Source organism: Pantherophis guttatus, chromosome 8, assembly GCF_059756535.1.
Source record: "Pantherophis guttatus breed Tessera chromosome 8, ASM5975653v1, whole genome shotgun sequence".
In the NCBI taxonomy this organism is placed as follows: Eukaryota; Metazoa; Chordata; class Lepidosauria; order Squamata; family Colubridae; genus Pantherophis; species Pantherophis guttatus.
This window is the reverse complement of record NC_142070.1, coordinates 70,673,380-70,679,379: the sequence shown is the minus strand read 5'-3', so window position 1 is coordinate 70,679,379 and position 6,000 is coordinate 70,673,380.

Sequence of the window (6,000 nt, the reverse complement as noted above, 5' to 3'; positions counted from 1 at the left end):
TTCGCCTCGGTTCCACTCTGACAAGGGTGATGCTAAGTTGAAAGATATAAAGGTCCCCGTATACTTGCCCAGGCTTCCATCGAAAACATCCTCGAATTCCGACTGCAACTCCGCTTGCAAATCATTAGGGTCCTGTTACGTCTGGACGGCAAGCACGGGTGGCCAATAAAGCAGCCGATTGGTCTGTGTGCCGGCAAGCAGCCAGCGGGAAATCGGTGGTTCCTGATTGGCCCAGCTACTGACAGCTCAGTATAAAAGAGCTGTCAGTGCCTCAAAACGCTGCTCGCTCTCCAAGATAGTTAGCTAAGCAGAGCTAGTCACTGTTAGCTTTTATTGTTAGCCAATAAACATTTGTGAAGTGTTTATCCTGCCTCACCTCCCTTCTTAAGCCTTTGTTCAGCGAATAGAACAGGTCCTCTCCTTGTACGGAATGTATGATTAGTTCTATGTCAATGTCTTTAAACCATTTTATCCCCAGGTTCAAGGGGTGCATAGGTAGTCATCCTACCGGCCGGTGTTGGAAGAAAAGGCAATCCAGTTGGAGGGCGAAAAAAATGGTCGTCCATGCCATACGGTGATTGTCCTTTGTTCTCCTCTAGAATCCCACCCTTGTTGCCAGTGTTCAATGGCGGTCAGAGTGAGGAGCTAAGCTGGTTTGAGGGCGACTTTGATCTATTTCATCCATGTCAGAACTCAGGTTGCCTGAGAAAATGGCCAATGCCTGTACGGTGGTTCTTCTGCCTCTCTAAACTCTTTCCTCAGCCAAAGCTGACAAAACAGCTGGGGATGATGGTGTTGTGAACAGAATAGAATAGAATTCTTTATTGGCCAAGTGTGATTGGACACACAAGGAATTTGTCTTGGTGGATACGCTCTCAGAGTATATAAAAGAAAAGATACATTCATCAAGAATCATAAGGTACAACACTTAATGATAGTCATAGGGAAACAGTCAATATAAATCTTAAGGATACCAGCAACAAAGTTACAGTCATACAGTCATAAGTCGGAGGAGATGGGTGATAGGAACAATGAGAAGATTAATAGTAATGCAGACTTAGTGATTTTTTTTTAATTTGATTTATATGCCGCCCTTCTCCGGAGACTCAGGGCGGCTTACAATGCGTTAAGCAATAGCCTTCATACTTTTGTATATTTATACAAAGTCAGCTTATGGTCCCCACAAACTGGGTCCTCAATTTACCTACCTTAGAAAGGATGGAAGGCTGAGTCAACCTTGAGCCTGGTGAGCTTTCCTGGCCAGGGGGGCTTTTTATCAGGTTCGCCTGATTTACCAGTTGCGTCCCTTTCTGGATCGGGACTCCTTACGCACAGTCACTCACGCCCTCGTCACTTCCTGTCTGGACTATTGTAACACTCTCTACATGGGGCTCCCCTTGAAGAGCACCCGGAGGCTCCAACTGGTCCAGAATGCGGCTGCGCAGGTAATTATGGGAGTGACTCGACACTCCCATGTAACACCGCTCCTGCGCGAGCTGCACTGGCTCCTGGTGGTCTTCCGGGTGCGATTCAAGGTGCTGGTTGCCACCTTTAAAGCGCTCCATGGCATGGGACCTGGGTATCTATGAGACCGCCTTCTGCCACCAATAGCCTCCCATCGACCGGTACGCTCCCACAGAGAGGGGCTCCTCCGGGTGCCGTCGGCTAGGCAATGTCGGCTGACAACTCCCAGGGGGAAAGCATTCTCTGTGGGGGCTCCTGCCCTCTGGAATGAGCTTCCCCTGGAGATTCGTAGGATTCCCGACCTGCGTACCTTTCGTCGCACCCTAAAAACATTATTATTCCAACAAGCAGGGCTGGCCTAAATAATAATAATATTTTACTATTTTAATGGGTTGTTTTATTAGAGTTTTCAGCCAATTTATTTAATTGTTTTAAATTGCTTTTAATTTTTATATTGTCATGGTTTTATTTCTGGCTGTACACCACCCTGAGTCCTTCGGGAGAAGGGCGATATAGAAATTTAATAAAATTAAATAAATAAATAAATTAAGGTAGGGCCTGAACTTCTCCTGGTGCCTTAACCATGGTCAAACTGGCTCTCCAAATGGGAGACATGCCATCAGTTTGGGGAGTGGTGTAAAGCTGGCCACAACCACCCAGTTGTTCACGCCCACCCAGTCTCCCCACCAGCACCACCCCAGAGGTCAACAACAGCCCTGATGTGGCCCTGAATGAAGTTGAGTTCAACACCCCTGTTCCATGTCATCCATCACGTGATATTCGGAGGTGGGTCAAAGAAGCCAACGTGGCAGCTGCAATTGCCTGCTCCTAGGGATTGTGCGGGAGGGATGTCCAAACTCCAGCCTTTGGCTCATGCCGTCCCCACTGGTCCATTTCCAGGTCATGAGGAGGACCGAAAGGAAGGTCAAGAAGAAGCAAGGCAAAATGCTGAACTAAAACATACCTTAGCCATTTTGTGGATGTTGCAGTGAAAGGTGGCCGGACCCGAAATTAAGAAATCTTCTGTGAACCATTTGACATTATTCCCCCTTTTGTTCTTTAGCATTTCCTCTGTCTCTTTAGCTTTGTAAGGAGGAAAAAAACCAGAATATTAAGATTTTGGCCTTTGGAACTTCTGAACCTCCTTCGTCTGACCGCTGGTGTCGCAGTTCCAGTAGAAGAGAACATTTGTAGCTCAGGGTTGAAATGAGGGTCCTTGGTTCTCTCTGAGCTTAATGGTTTTCTTGAAGACGTTTCATTGCCCAACTAGATAACATCATCAATGATGATGACCATCAATACTGACAAGGCAAAACACTTGTATAGAAACAGAGAGAAAAGCTCCCTCCCTTCTAGCATTGATGATGTTACCTAGTTGGGTCATTAAATGTCTGCAAGAAAACAACAAAGTTCAGAGAGCACCAAGGACTCCACAGTCTTCCTCCTCCTCCTCCTCCTCCTCCTCCTCCTCCCCATCTCCCATTTCTTCGCTCTCCCTACTTAATAAGGAAATAAAAGTTGTTTTGAACTGTGCAATTTTTGTGATTCAATGCAGCTTCCGGTTTCAGAGCTGAGTTCGCGTCAGTTGCTTTATACACCAGCAGCTTTTTAATTTTCCACTTTCTCGACCTCTTCAGCTTTGGGCAACCTTCACGGCATCAGATTTAGGTACAATCAGGCTTATACCTAACAGTTCCTTCTTCGTTACGGGGTTACACGGCATATCAAGGTATCTGCTTCTTTCTTCTGAGATTTGAGCTGCCCATTCACTGGCTGTACCTTTTCTGGGTTAGGCAAAAATAGTTTCATTACTGGAAGAAACTTTATACATGAAATAAATAAATAAGTAAAACAACAATAAGAGGTTCTGTTACATTCAGGGTCCCGGCGTCTCTTAGAGATATACCTTCTTAATAATGTCCTTGGATATTTTTAATGCCGTTGCTGAACATAATTATCTGCTGTTACGACGAGTCACAGCTGTTGTCTTAATCAGATAAAGATTGCACTGAGTAGAATTCTCCAATTATTTCAGAATAACAGAGTTGTAAGGGACCTTGGAGGTCTTCTAGTCCAACCCCTAGTTCCAGCAGGTGACCCCATATCATTTCAGACAAACGGTTGTCCAATCTTGTCTTAAAAACTTCCAGTGTTGGAGCCTTCACAACTTCTGGAGGCAATCTGTTCCACTGGTTAATTGTTCTCACTGTCAGGATATTTCTCCTTAGTTCTGGGTTGCTTCTCTGCTTGCTAAGTTTCCATCCATTTTAGAAGAGACTAGACCAGGGGTGTCAAACTCAAGGCCCGTGGGCTGAATGCGGCCCACAATGTATTTGGATCTGCCCCGCAGGCCATCCTGGTCTACCCAATGCGAAGAGGAAAGACTAGGCCAGCGTGGCTTCGGCCCAGTCTACCCAATGCGAAGAGGACACATGTCAGCAGTTTGGGGAGCGGCCTCATGTTGGCTACGCCAACCCAGTTGGCCACAACCACCCAGCTGGCCACACCCACCCAGTTGGCCACACCCACCCGGTCGGGTACACCCACCCAGTCAGTCACACCCACCCAGCCCTCTGAAGTCAACCACAAGCCCTGATGCGGCCCTCAATGAAATTGAGTTTGGACCTCCAAGGTCCCTTCCAGTTCTGTTCTGTTCTGTTCTTTACTTCTTATTTATTTATTTATTATTTATTGGTTCGACTGATATGCCGCCCTTCTCCGGAGACTCAGGGCGACTTACAATGCGTTAAGCAACAGCCTTCATACTTTTGTATATACCTGCTTAGAAGGGCTTTCGGCCCCTCCTAAGCCGTGTTCTATTTTTATACAAAGTCAGCTTATTGCCCCCACAATCCGGGTCCTCATTTTACCTACCTCAGAAGGATGGAAGGCTGAGTCAACTTTGAGCCTGGTGAGATTTGAACTCGCAGTAATTGCAGGCAGCTGGCAGCTAAGTACTACTTAACAGCACTTTAGTCTGCTGCACCACCAAGGCTTCTTGTCCTGCCTTTAGATGCTTTAGAGAATAGATTGCCCCCCCTCTTCTTTCTGGCAGCCCCTCAGATATTGGACATTGCTAGCATGTCTCCCCTGGTCGTTCTCTTCACTAGACTAGCCATACCCAATTCCAGAAACCGTTCATCCTATGTTTTATCCTCCAGCCCCCTCATCCTCTTTGTTGCTCTTCTCTGCACTCTTTCTAGAGTCTCCACATCTTTTTTACATCATGGTGACCAAAACGGGGTTCAGAATTCCAAGTGTGGCCTTCACAAACTTTTGTAATGTGATATTAGCACTTCACAAGATCTTGATTCTATCTCTCTGTTGATGCAGCCTAGGTCTGTGTTGGCTTTTTTTGCCCTCTGGATCACACTGTTGGCTCATATTTAAGAGATTGTCCAGTAATGACTGATATAAGGACATTTTGAATGAAAAAGAGGAACTTAAAACTAAGCAAGAACTGAATAGTCAAGGGATTGATTTGGCAGGGTGGCCACATGTGCAAATACAATCAAGATATGCGAAAGATGCTAAAATGTTTGGTTTTTACAAAGAACTAACAGAACTGGATCAGATATTAACTGGGACAGATGAAAAACTAATTTTAAAAAATTATAACTATCTATTGAGCATTAAAATGGAAGAAGAGCAGGTAAGGGAAACAATGATAGTATGGGCCAAAAAATGTAGTTATACTGTAGAGTTAGCTAAATGGCAGAAATTATGGGCTAGGAATTATAAATTAACAATGTCAACTGCATAAAAAGAACATTTATATAAAATGTTTTATAGGTAGCATTTTCCACGAACAAAATTGGCAAAGATGTTTAAGGATATGTCTGCTAAGGGTTGAAAATGTAATGAGACATCGGGTTCGTACTCTCACATGTGGTGGACATGCCCAAAGGCAAAAAAACTTGGACAAAAATACAGACATGGTTAGAAAAAGTAGTAAAGCAACACATAGATCTAAAGCCAGAAATATTTTTGTTGAATATTCTACCAGAAAAATATAATAAAGGGAATACATATTTAATTTTACATGTGTTAACAGCAGCTACCGTGTTTCCCTGAAAATAAGATCCTATCTTATATTTTTTTAACCCCTAAATAAGTGCTTGGCCTTATTTTTGGAGAGGTCTTATTATTTTGGAGCGCATGGAGCAAGAATGGGCTCCTCTTGCCATCTTACCTAATTTCCAGCTCTGCATTTAAATATTTTTGGGGAGGGCTTATTTTCAGGGGGAGGCTTATTTTAGCGCAAAGGCTCAAAAGCCCAATTGGGCTTATTATCAGGGGATGCCTTATTTTCGGAGAAACGGGGTAGAATTGTGTTTGCACAACAATGGAAAAATGAAGAGATCCCTACAGATGAAAATGTTACAAAAATCTTAGAATGTGCTGAAATGGATAGACTAACACTCAAAATTAAGGAGAAAGAAGATACTGAATACTTTTTAACGTGAGATTTGTTTCATCAATGGCTAACTAGCAGAAACAGAAATTAGAAACTTAAAAGTATAAGGAAATGATTAA